The 11,680-nt window shown below is 35.0% G+C and overlaps 1 protein-coding gene across 4 annotated transcripts in view; it reads right to left on the bottom strand.

Annotated features, from left to right (window-relative positions):
• The window catches only part of Camta (Calmodulin-binding transcription activator), a 56,829-nt gene that overhangs the window by 28,645 nt on the left and 16,504 nt on the right, over positions 1-11,680 (bottom strand). The window lies entirely within an intron of this gene.

Below are 11,680 nucleotides of genomic sequence, written 5' to 3'. Positions count from 1 at the left end.
CTCTCTCTCTCTCTCTCTCTCTCTCTCGCTCTCGCTTTCGCTCTCTCTTTCACGCTTTTTTGTTAGATTCTTCTTCTAGTATAAAAAATTGGAGCTCCACTGTATCTCTACGCGATGCTTGAAGCCAACCCTTTTTCGTGAACGTTCTTTCCTCCCATCCCTCGTTGATTGCTGCTCGCGATCCTTTCTTCTTGTTCTCGTGAACGTTTCTCGAAGTGGACGCGTTCCCAGTCACAAATTACACACTATTCTTTTCTTTCTGAGTTCTTTCTTCTTCTCTCTTCCGAAATCTCAGATCCCAGATCTATACTCTCTCCTTCTCTCTCTCTCTCTCTCTCCTTCTCTCTTTTTCTCTCTCTATCTTTTTGTTGTGCGTTCCGGAGCTCTTTTTAGTCTTCTTATATCCTAAGTTACAACACTGAACCCGTCCCTATCGGAGGGACAAAATAATGTAAGGGTCACACAGTACAGAGAGAACTTAAAATGCGATTATCCCGTCCCGTAGCAGCCGACGCGTGCCCTCTTACGATCTTCCCTTTTGCGATCCCTCTCTCTCTCTCTCTCCCTCTCTCAGCGTTTATGCTCTCGTCTCGTTCTCTTCACTTCCGCCGCGCCGCGCACCAATCTGACTGAGGAATAACTTCAGAAAATAGATGATTTTTCTATCGTTCGACTCTTTTGTAACTTGTTTCTTCTTTACTGTGTATTGCTTGTGTGTACGCGCTTGTATTACACATCTACTTTTGAAAAAAACCGGAGTTACCTCGTCGTACGTCCCGCTCTTTCCTTCTCCTATTCTCGCTCGCTTTCTGTTTCACTCTCCTCCTGTCTATCCCTTTCTCTATCCGACCGCGCGCGCTTTTTTTCCACTTCGTGTCTTCCTTCCTTTCCTTCTTTCTTTTAACAGGCGGTTGTCTTACGGGTGTACGGTAAGATTTTAAAGAGAGTCCTTAGGAGAAATGTGTTGTTGCTGTTGTTTCGTGTTTATAGTTGTTAATAGTGTTATTTACAAATATGTAATGTTTTTGTTTTTGTTAATAAAATAGTTCAAATTAGTCTTTTGGCCCCGCGTGTCTGCTCCCTCGGGAGCCGCAGAGTGAGGCAGCCCTCGACTCTCGACCTCCGTCCCTCCGCTTGCTCCTCTCTACCCTCTTTTCATCCCTCTCCGTGCGAAATCCCCTCCACGTACTGTCCCGGAGTCCTCCAGCCCCTACCAACTCCACCGGCATCCACCACTACCCCCGTAAGGGCGATCGTTCTCTCTCTTTCTCTCTTGGGCAGGTCCGACTATCCGGCCCCAGCCACAGCCCTTAACCCTGCCCCCAGCCCTGTCCCTGTCCACGGTGTCTGTCGAATCTCACCCTCGCCAACCCCTCATCCACCCTCCTCCATCTTCTTGCACCGCCGTTCATCCCCTCATCTTCCATATCACTCTCTCTCGCTCTCTCTCTCTCTCTCATGTACCTACGTCTATTTACCACTTTTACGCTTAGTAGTGTGGATGCCACCGTGCCAATTTCTATGCGAAACTATACCAATAGTTCGTTACCTAGCTACTTATCTAGCTGGCAGGCTACCTTATACTCCCGTAAAACTCGTTGAGGTTATAAATTAAGGATTACCGAGGATACAAATTAATGTCGAAGCGCGTAACACATACGGTGGGAAAATTGCATTCGGGAATCACCCACCCGTTTGTCGTTGCAGAAATCGTATGTCGTTCCGCATTCTGTACCGGTCGTCCTTGCGAGATAATGTTTCGGCTCTCCGCGGATTCAGTCCACGCTATTTCAAATAATTCTCGCCGTCGACAAATCGACGCCCGTACGTCTCACGCCTCTCTGCCGTCGAAGCCGATAAATTTGCGGCAGTTTCGCGAGAAAGATGGACGAGAGTTGCGCGAAGTAATCGCAAATTTGCATGCGGGGCGTAACCTTGAACGCGATACGCCTAGATTTGGAGGAGGAAATGGCAAAGTAACGACTTACATGGCTCAAAGTGGAACGTGTTGAAAGATGAAAATTATTCATACGATAAATAGGATCAATAAACATGAGACGCGAAATCAATAAATTTATTATTAATTCAAATCCTCAGTCTAGTCAGAATAAGATCGTAGGTTTTTACGTATCTCATACATTTCGATTAACATCATGCTTAGCAGGATTAATTCACAGAAGTTTAAAGTTGCAGCGCACAAAACAAGAGAATCAAATTACGTAGGCGAACGTTGAAACGTGTAATGTCAGCTATGGCTAAGTTACTTTACAGTGTAAACTTTACACAGTTCTATAGATAAGGTTCATGACAAACCATATGAAGAGCATCGTTAGCATGCAAGCTCGCGAAAATCGTAAACTTGCTTGATGTAGCATTCTCTTTCGCGGTTACGCGAAGAATTCGTCAGAGATAAATTTCATTCTCTCTGCTTTCGGCATTGACGACATTAAAGAAAACCGCGCGATTTTTTGAGAGCGACCAAATGGCGATGCATACACACTGAAAAAAATATAGTCAATTTTAATAAATATTTAATATATTCACTACTGCCAACTAAACATTTACTTACAGTAAATAAATATTTGTTCAGTAAAAAGAATGATTGTTAAATCAAATTAATGTTTCTTGTATCAAATAAATATATCTTTATATTTAATAAATATTTAGTTGGCAGTATTGAAATATTTGTTAGTGTTTCCACGCGTTTCCAAGAAAATCGTGAGATTATTCATTATTTCGAACCCAACCGTAAATGCATGGAAGTACACTAGAACGATCGATTCGGTGTTTTATAGCGAGGACAGTTTAAACTACTTTAAACCTACCGAACAATTGAAAAACGATTGGAGAGCAAGTCGTAAAATAGCCAATGTCTCTATTTCTGTCTTGTAAATAAAAAATAAACTAATATAAAATAAATGTCAGTAGCCGGATGTTTAAGCGTTAGGTTCTCATAAATAATACAATTTATAATATCAAAAAGGCTTTTAATATAAATATTTGAATTCATTTGAAAACTCAAGACTCTCTTAAGCAAGAAAAAATTATTTGAACTCACTTATAACAATTATTAATTAAAATATTTAAATAAATAATAGAATGCGTCAATGTATCAGTGGCCGGACAAGCGAAGCCGATCGGACACTGAGACGTAATTGTCCCAGTGTCCAACCACAATTGGAAAATTAATATGCTGACGCGGAAAATAATAATATAAATAGATGTTTAATGACAAACTAATTCAAATTGATCTTTAAGATAAAAAAGGCATTTGAGATTAATATTAATATAAATAAATAAAATTTTTTATCAGTGACTGGACCTATATCCGGACATAACCTATGTCCATTTACATAACACTTTATTTATTTAAGTTAATATTAATCTCAAATACGCATATTTGAGACTAATATTAACTTAATTAAATACAATTAAATTATAATACTGTAATAAAAAAAGCATTTGAGATTAATAATAATAAATTTTGTGTAAGTGTGTCCGGACATAGGTACATGTCCGGACACTGGGACGTTTACCTTAACACGTACAATTTTTTTATTAATAGATTCCCGATTTGAATCCTCTGGTTGGGATTATATTCTTCGCAACAGTTCGCAAAAGTTGTTTTTACAATATTTTAAGTTTACTAGCATCATTATCAAATCGACACTCAATTTAATTTTGATATTATTATTTCTACTTCAGTGATGATTGCGTTTCAAGTATGACAGTAAACGGCGCGCAGTTTATATAACTGAAAGATGTATAGAAAAGAATTTATGTAATAAAAAATATTATTACACTTATTAAGGCACCACACAAGATTTATGCCTAAATTCTAAGCAGAATCGTAAGGCTCGTAACATATTCTTGTAAGACTTGTAAGAATTTTTAAGTGCTTACACCTTTATACAATATTTTTACAGACAGCTTCTTACTAGCCATAAAATTTACAAGAAATGGTAGATATTTACGAATAATCGTACGTTTTACGGTACGTACGCATAAAATTAGAACAGTCACAAGTTCTTATATATACAAGCTTTACGAGAACACGTTACGAGTCTTACGATTGTGTTTAGAATTGATCCATTAGTCTCGAACGTATATTGGCTGTTTTCTTATTTATTCATATAGCAATCTAGATTAATTTATTATTATTTTAACCTAATTTTATTTTAACTCTCGAAAGAGATTTAATTTGAAACTCGGTTACCAAAAGATTTGACGTTGAAACTTTAGAAAAGTTTTGGAATAACTTTAAATGATAAGTAATCATGCAGTCGTTTCTGTTGTTTATCGTCGAGAAAACATTAACAGAATAAATGTTAAAAAAAGTTTGGGTCAGTGGTTGAGAAGTATCAGAGAACGGGGGAAGTAAATTTGCGCAATTACGAAGATTCGTTAGAGACGTTGGAAATGTCATTGTGAGCAGCAGGAGCCACAACGGACAATCGAAATTGGCTCTGGCACTCGCGCTCACGTCTCCTCAAGCCTTCGCTCTAAGGGGGTGAACAGGATGGCGACTAAACGATATTCCTCTCACAATCCACGAAACGCAGGCCAAATTCTCCCCGACTTCGCACCTACACATGAATCCTTGCACTCGCTCGTGCCATCGGGGGTCGTACGTTTCCAACACGACTGGCACCTAAGCGCGTGTATACATATATACATATACATTTATACATATATTATATATATATATACATAGACACACATATATATGATATACATTCATACATGTGTATGTATACATATGTCCATTGTCCATATGTGTATGTAGTACAGCACACATCGGATTCTTGCAGAAGGTTCGTGTCGAATTTTAATAGAAGTGCTGCCACCTTCTAGTGACCTCTGGAGCCAGCCGTGCTGGAGGCATTCCTACGAAGAGGCTCGCGGAAGAAAAAAGAAACATCCCAGGGGTTGGCGGAGGTGGAAATCACTCAGGCGTCGAGCCCCTATCGCCAATCTGATTAATGGATAGATTCATGAGCCTAGGTATTTATATGGATTTAAGCGCGCTTGTATGGCGAGCACGTAATTTTAGAGCCTCGCTAAATTGGCGAACGCGACCCGAGAGTACGCGTAAAAATGTACGTGGATGCCTCAGTGAGAATAATGAGGCGTTTCCTTAATTTTTTTCTGTTTTAATACAAGCATTGCCAATCGAAAAGTGTTAAATTAATGATATAAGCAATATTATGTTAATTTTAATAATATAAGAAATTTAATGTAAAGCATTTAATCAATTTCAAAGTTATTATACAAGGTGATGCTTAAGTATCTTAGAAGGTTTTAAGGGATGATTCCTCACATTAATTCATGAGAACGTCATATGTCTGAAAGAGTTTAGTTTTACAGATACAGGGTGTCAAAGTTGAAGGACAAATTTTGTTTCTCCCAGAAATTTTTGTTTCTTCCCAGAAGACCAACTCGAGTTATTTTGATGAAACTTCCATATCCTTGAAACATATATAAAATAACCCGAGTTGGTTTTCAGAATTTTGAAAAAAACGAAATTTTTCCTTCAACTTTAACCTCTTGTGTCTTTAAAACTTATAATCCAGCAATTATAAAATTTGAAAAAGCTGAAACTTTGCATAAGTGTAGAGTAAATGGACCTAATCACAAAACAATTCTTTGTAACTTCTGATATATAGCTTTAAAAAATTTGAAAAGTTTAACGTTTATAAAAAATCTCACGTAATTATAAAGTACTTTCGGAATCATGTAACTTTTATTTAAAACATTTTTTTATTTCTCATTGTTTCAGCAATATTCCCTTAAAAACGTAAGCATCGATTTTCTTCAAGAGAATGTTTCCACCCTTAAAATCGAATATCAGTTACAAAAAACTGTTTCGTGATTAGATCCATTTACTCTGTATTTTATGCAAAATTTCAGATTTTTTATTTTAGACTTGCTAAACTTCCCTTGTAAATCGTTTCGAATATCAGGCCATATAAAGTTTTTGTCTCGAATCAATGTGAAGAAGTACTCTTTAAAATTATTTAGAATACTTGAGAACCATCCTGTATTTTAATTCTACGAAAAATAAAATAGAATATCGAAATATAATAATTATCGAAATGTGAAAACTTTATTTCATCTATAAAAATAAACTGGGAAATATTTTTACACGAAATTGCTTCGTACGTTAATCCCTCGGTGATGAAGGATTTGAAGTTTGAATTTCGATTTATAGATTCGTTTCCGGTTCACATAGCTTCGCACATGGCTTCTGTCGCGTTAAACTCGTAATTTATCCGCAGCCTGGTAATCGAGCGAATCTCGTGTCGTCGAAATGAAACAAGCTCGTACCCTCCCGGCTTTTCGACCCTCGTCGTAAACTCGAGGGCATCCCCAATTTATTTGCTTCCGCGTGTATTACATCGGGGTCGCCGATACTCTATTAGAACACAATATGCACTGGACATTTTCGACATGACGCAGCTTTGCCGCGTTTGTAAAACTTCGCTTTATCAGCTCTTGCGTCATGCAAATTTCCTAATTTAATTCAATCATTTAGCAAGTCATTAAAATCATGTTCATCATAGTTAACACACTGACAAAATTTGGTTACATTAATTGGAATTTTGGTAGAGATTCAAATCATTAAGAGATACAAATCAGATTTATAGTTAAATAGTTAAATCTATCAAATATTGTAATCGAGAATATCGAGAGATGATCAGGAATTAGATTAAGATAACCAATTCTGATTAATATCATATTAATGTTCGAATGCATTTTGTTTATACTTCTTATTGATACACTCAGAATATTTTTTTAGTTATACATACATTGAAAAAAAGTCTGGTAATAGCTGCCAAATATATTTTATTTAGCATATTGATGCAATAATAAATATATCAAACATAATAATAATAACCAAGTAATAATAATAGTAATTAACTATTTGATGCAATTAATAAATATTATCAAATATAATAATAGTAAAATAATATTTAGAACAGTAAAATTAGCATTTTATTGATTTTAGTTGTAAACTAACCAAACATGCACATTTGACATTGATTAAAATATTATTTTACCAAAATTATAGCAAGTATCATCTAGGCTTGATTTATACCAGACTTTTTTAAATGTAATATTACTAATATGATATTCTCGATATGCTTTTACTAAATTTATTTAAAATAATATATAAAATTTATATCAACGTAAAAGCATGTTTATCTCGCGCAAACGCAAGCTCTCGCAGTCACTGCCACATCCATGTCGCGCACCGTTAAACTTCGCGTACTCGTCGCTGATGGTTCGGTTGTTGACAAAGTAAACACGCATTAAGCTATCATGCATCATTCGCGATTACACACGTTCTATCGTTCGCGGATCGCGTAAATGGAACTAGAACGCACGTGTGAGATGATTTCTAACTGTATCCGACATATGGTCAGAAATAATTACGATTGTGCTCCTTGGAGCCGATCCGCCAACTAATTTTTGGGTCCGTGCCGAGTTCACTAGCGCCTTGCCGCGGCTCCGTGATATCCGACTCGACTGTCGAAACGGAGCGTTACACATAGCCCATTTTGTTTCGCCCTGATTTATAGTAGCCGTGATACAAAAACGCCGTGGATTTCGCAAACGGTAACGGGACTGACGTTTCTACGGGCAAAAACAACGATACGCCGAAGTAAAGCGACGATGTACATGGCGGAGCAATAATTCTTTATCATCTGTCATGATTTAGGCGGCAGAAAAAAAACAAAAATTGCAAGTAATAATTTTTGTATGAAAATTGACGTTATATAAAAAAATTGACGTTATATAAACTACTCATACAGGGGACATAATAATATATGTATATAGAAAATACACTATTCGCTTTATTAATAGAAGGTTGATCTACCGTTTGCCTTTAACATAGATTCCATTGTTAGAATGGAATCAGTCAATGCTTGAATGGTCACAATGAAATGTATTATTCTTTTAATATATACAACACCTTTCAATCACTTATATAAGTGATGTTGGATAGGAAATTTACTTCTCATTCTATTTTACAAAATTTCCATCTGTTCTCCAAAACTTTAATATCTTTCTTGGCCAGCGCAATAGTCGGATTTAAATATCATCGAATCATTGCAAGTAGCCTGGAAGAGCAGAATGAAAAACAATTTCTCTTCCTGCAATATCTCTTAAGCAATTGGAAGATGTTCTGCTAGAAGAAAGGTAACACATTGCATTATTTAAGCATTTGTGACTATTCAAGCATCGTATGATTCTATTCCAAGAAGGAATCTTTATTAAGAACCTTTATTAAGAACAAAATAATAAATTAATAAAATTAATAAAACTAATAGTATATTTATCAGATGTTTGCATTTTTTGTCCGTGTTATGTACATGTAGAAAATATCTTCCCTTCACATATAGAAATTCTGATCTGATAATTTTTATATTCTGTAGAAACATTTTTTCAATCTTTTTGCAAATTGGAGCGTGTAATTGTTCTAGAAAGCACAGTTAAAAATTTAATCTCCGCAATATCAGAGAATTTCTGTGTATATAATATTCTTTTTATTATTCAAACTAGCGAAAATATTTCTAATAAACAAAGTTATTGCTACACGTGTGGCTAATACGACAAATATTTAAGTAATGTAATTTGTCATTCTATATAGTTAAAAAATACCGTTACCGCCGAAATCTCTCGTTCTCACGCGACGATACTTCACCTCGAAAACGTGACGTGCAACGTTATTGAACATCCCAGCCGTGAATGCGAATAAATCTGCCAACAATCTGTCGTTGATGTCGCGAACTTTTTATTGCATGTAAAAATGAATTGTTTAATCTGTATAGAACAATCGATCTCTGCAGTTTAACATATTTTAATAATTTCGTACTCATGTTATTAGTCACATTTTAAGTACATAAGTGCTATAAAAAGTATAAAAAAGAACAGACATTTATATAAAATTTATACCGTTTTACATCTTGTTACAGCGTTAAATAATTGCTAAAAATCACTGTGCTATTTGTACACCAAGCTAGCTAGTGCAAACAAATTAATAGTGTATGATTAGATTAATTGCGTACGCTGAGATATAATCTCGACAATTAGCTCCGTCATTTGTATTAGCAAATGGGCTCCACGACCTAACAATCTAAACTCTCCTCTTAAATGTGCTCTATAAGCCGAACCGCCGCACTTTCTCTCTCTCTCTCTCCCTCTCTCTCTCTCACTCTTTCTCTGAGGCCGTTTTCTCATGGCCTCACATACCGCACCTCTAAATAGCCCCAAAGTAACCGAAATAGTTTAGGGAGCATACATATTCATGCACGCGTCGATCTTTTTGTTGCAAGTCTACGAACGTGCGCGGTGCAACGAAAATGCCACGACCGAAATTCTTCGCTTTGAACTTTATGGTATCTACAGAAGATCTGTAAGAATGACGTACAAACGAAATAAATATCTTCTAAATTAACATTTTTATTCTTAAAAAAATCCATTTTTCGTTAAATCGCTAATAGATCAATCTTCGTTTATTAGTAACGGCGGTGAGATAACGGTGGTGAGAGCATATTCAAATGTAGCACAGGAATAAGTTCAAAATAAATTAGATTGTCACGAACAATTCGCGTTTGCCAAGATGATATCGCGCGAATGGGCCATACCTACGAAGTGTTACAGTGATTTCGTCATACGCGGTCTTAAAGGCTTTACCTTAATACCGAAGACATACACGCAATCCTTTATCGGGAATCTGATTAATCGTTACCATGGGAAGAAATGGAATTACGCATAACAATTAATGGCGTGCTCCTTTTTATCGCTAACTCCCCCCCTCCCCTATTCGTATCCTTTATTATTTTTCAGCCCGCCTCCCTTTCGCATTTTTAACTCAGTTTTAAAAATAACTCCCGCAGCAGAGAGAAATACTTCTGAGCATAACACGAGAGAGGCGACACGAGTTTAACAGCTAACCCACGGTGAATTTAGAAACGTGCGGGAACGAGTGTGTAACTGGGTCTCTTTGATCTGAATTCCAAAAACGACACTCCAGCTTAGCGCGGACAATAAGCTCCGCGCTCCAGCATATCGTTCAACACTGATAACGCTAACCATTAATAGACGCTGAACAGATAATAGAGACGCGACGTTCACAATCACACTTATGGGGCTGATCAAAATTTTAATAATTCCTTTGTCTCCACACATAGAGGTTTAATTGAATAACTGAAATGTGGAAGCTGCTACATCAAAAAAATCAAAGAAAATAAGATATTAGAGCTCTTAAATCCATTAACACCTTAGTTATAAATTGAACATTTTATATAAATTGTGTAAAAATTGTTACAAACTTTATAAAATCAAGCGATAAAAGTGAGTGAAGTTGCAAAAAAGAAGTTAAATCCCTGTTTTGTACTCTAATTAATTTAGGTTGAATAATTTTTTATTTTTATTTATTATAATTTTATAATATTTATTAGTATTTTTTAAATGTTTTGGCAGTTTTTTCTGTGTTTAATATTTTATTTTCCCGTTTAATATACTTTTTCTCCGTGTGTTTGATATTTTATTTTTATTTTCATTTGACATAAAAGAAAAAATATTGTATTTTTTCAATAAATAACTAATGTGGTTGTTTATAATGTAGTATGAAATTTTTTATTAATAGAATAATAAAATAACTTTAAAACCGTAAGAATTTAATTCACAATTTCTATCTAATTCAATAAGCTACTCAAAGATTTAACTATTTCCAACACTTTTAAAAGAATGAATGAATTTTCAGCAAGTATTATTTTCAAATAAACTACATGTAATTTTATAATCTTATTCTTTGTATTCTAATTGCATCGAAGGAGACCAAAACATGTAGTCAAAACATTTTTTGTTTAGTTTTGTTTAGTTTACGTTAATTATGTAATACCTATATTCTACTAATAAGTATTTAAACATTACAGCATTGATACCTACGTTGATATTACTTTATTATTTCACTTGACTTATTCTCAGACCCTTACATTGTTTATTTATAATCTTATATTGCATTATATAGGTGTATGCATAATAATCTATTTTAATTTTTCGAGTTAAATGATTTTGACGTAACTATCATCTAATAATTATCTCAATGATTTTTATAGTCATCAAGGATTATCAGCAATTATATGATCGTTACAATTTCAATTTTGGAAATCCAATAAATCGTCGATGACCCCATCATATATTTAATAATTGACAGATTATCTTTATATAATGGATTTTATTAATTTTCCATAATGTCTATTTCCAAAGAGGATATAAATGAAGAAAGATATATTCAAATATAAAACATAGATCTGTATTCACACCTCACTTTTATCGACAAATGCGCGATAAATTTATTTCTGCAGAGATTCTGTAATGCATGTAAATTATATCCCAAATGCGCTCGATATTGCACGAATTTATCGATAAAGGTGAGGTCTTAATATGAACGATATAATTTCTTTAAAGATTATACTTCATTTTTCCCCGTTAATTCTCAATACTTATTTTCTTTCAGCATTTCTGAAATAATAGTGATGTATGATTCATATGTTAGCCCTCGACGATTACAGATATCAAGGATATTTTTGTGTGCTTTTTGAGGGGTTGGCGAAAAGGGTCGTGGAAGAATCGCACAAGAACAGGAAGAGGAAGGGCCGGGATTACA

The sequence above is a fragment of the Mycetomoellerius zeteki genome, unplaced genomic scaffold (assembly GCF_001594055.1).
Source record: "Mycetomoellerius zeteki isolate Tzet28-1 unplaced genomic scaffold, Tzet1.0 scaffold64, whole genome shotgun sequence".
NCBI lineage: Eukaryota > Metazoa > Arthropoda > Insecta > Hymenoptera > Formicidae > Mycetomoellerius > Mycetomoellerius zeteki.
Note: the sequence above shows the minus strand (reverse complement) of the source record. Positions and strands in the feature narration are given on the sequence as shown.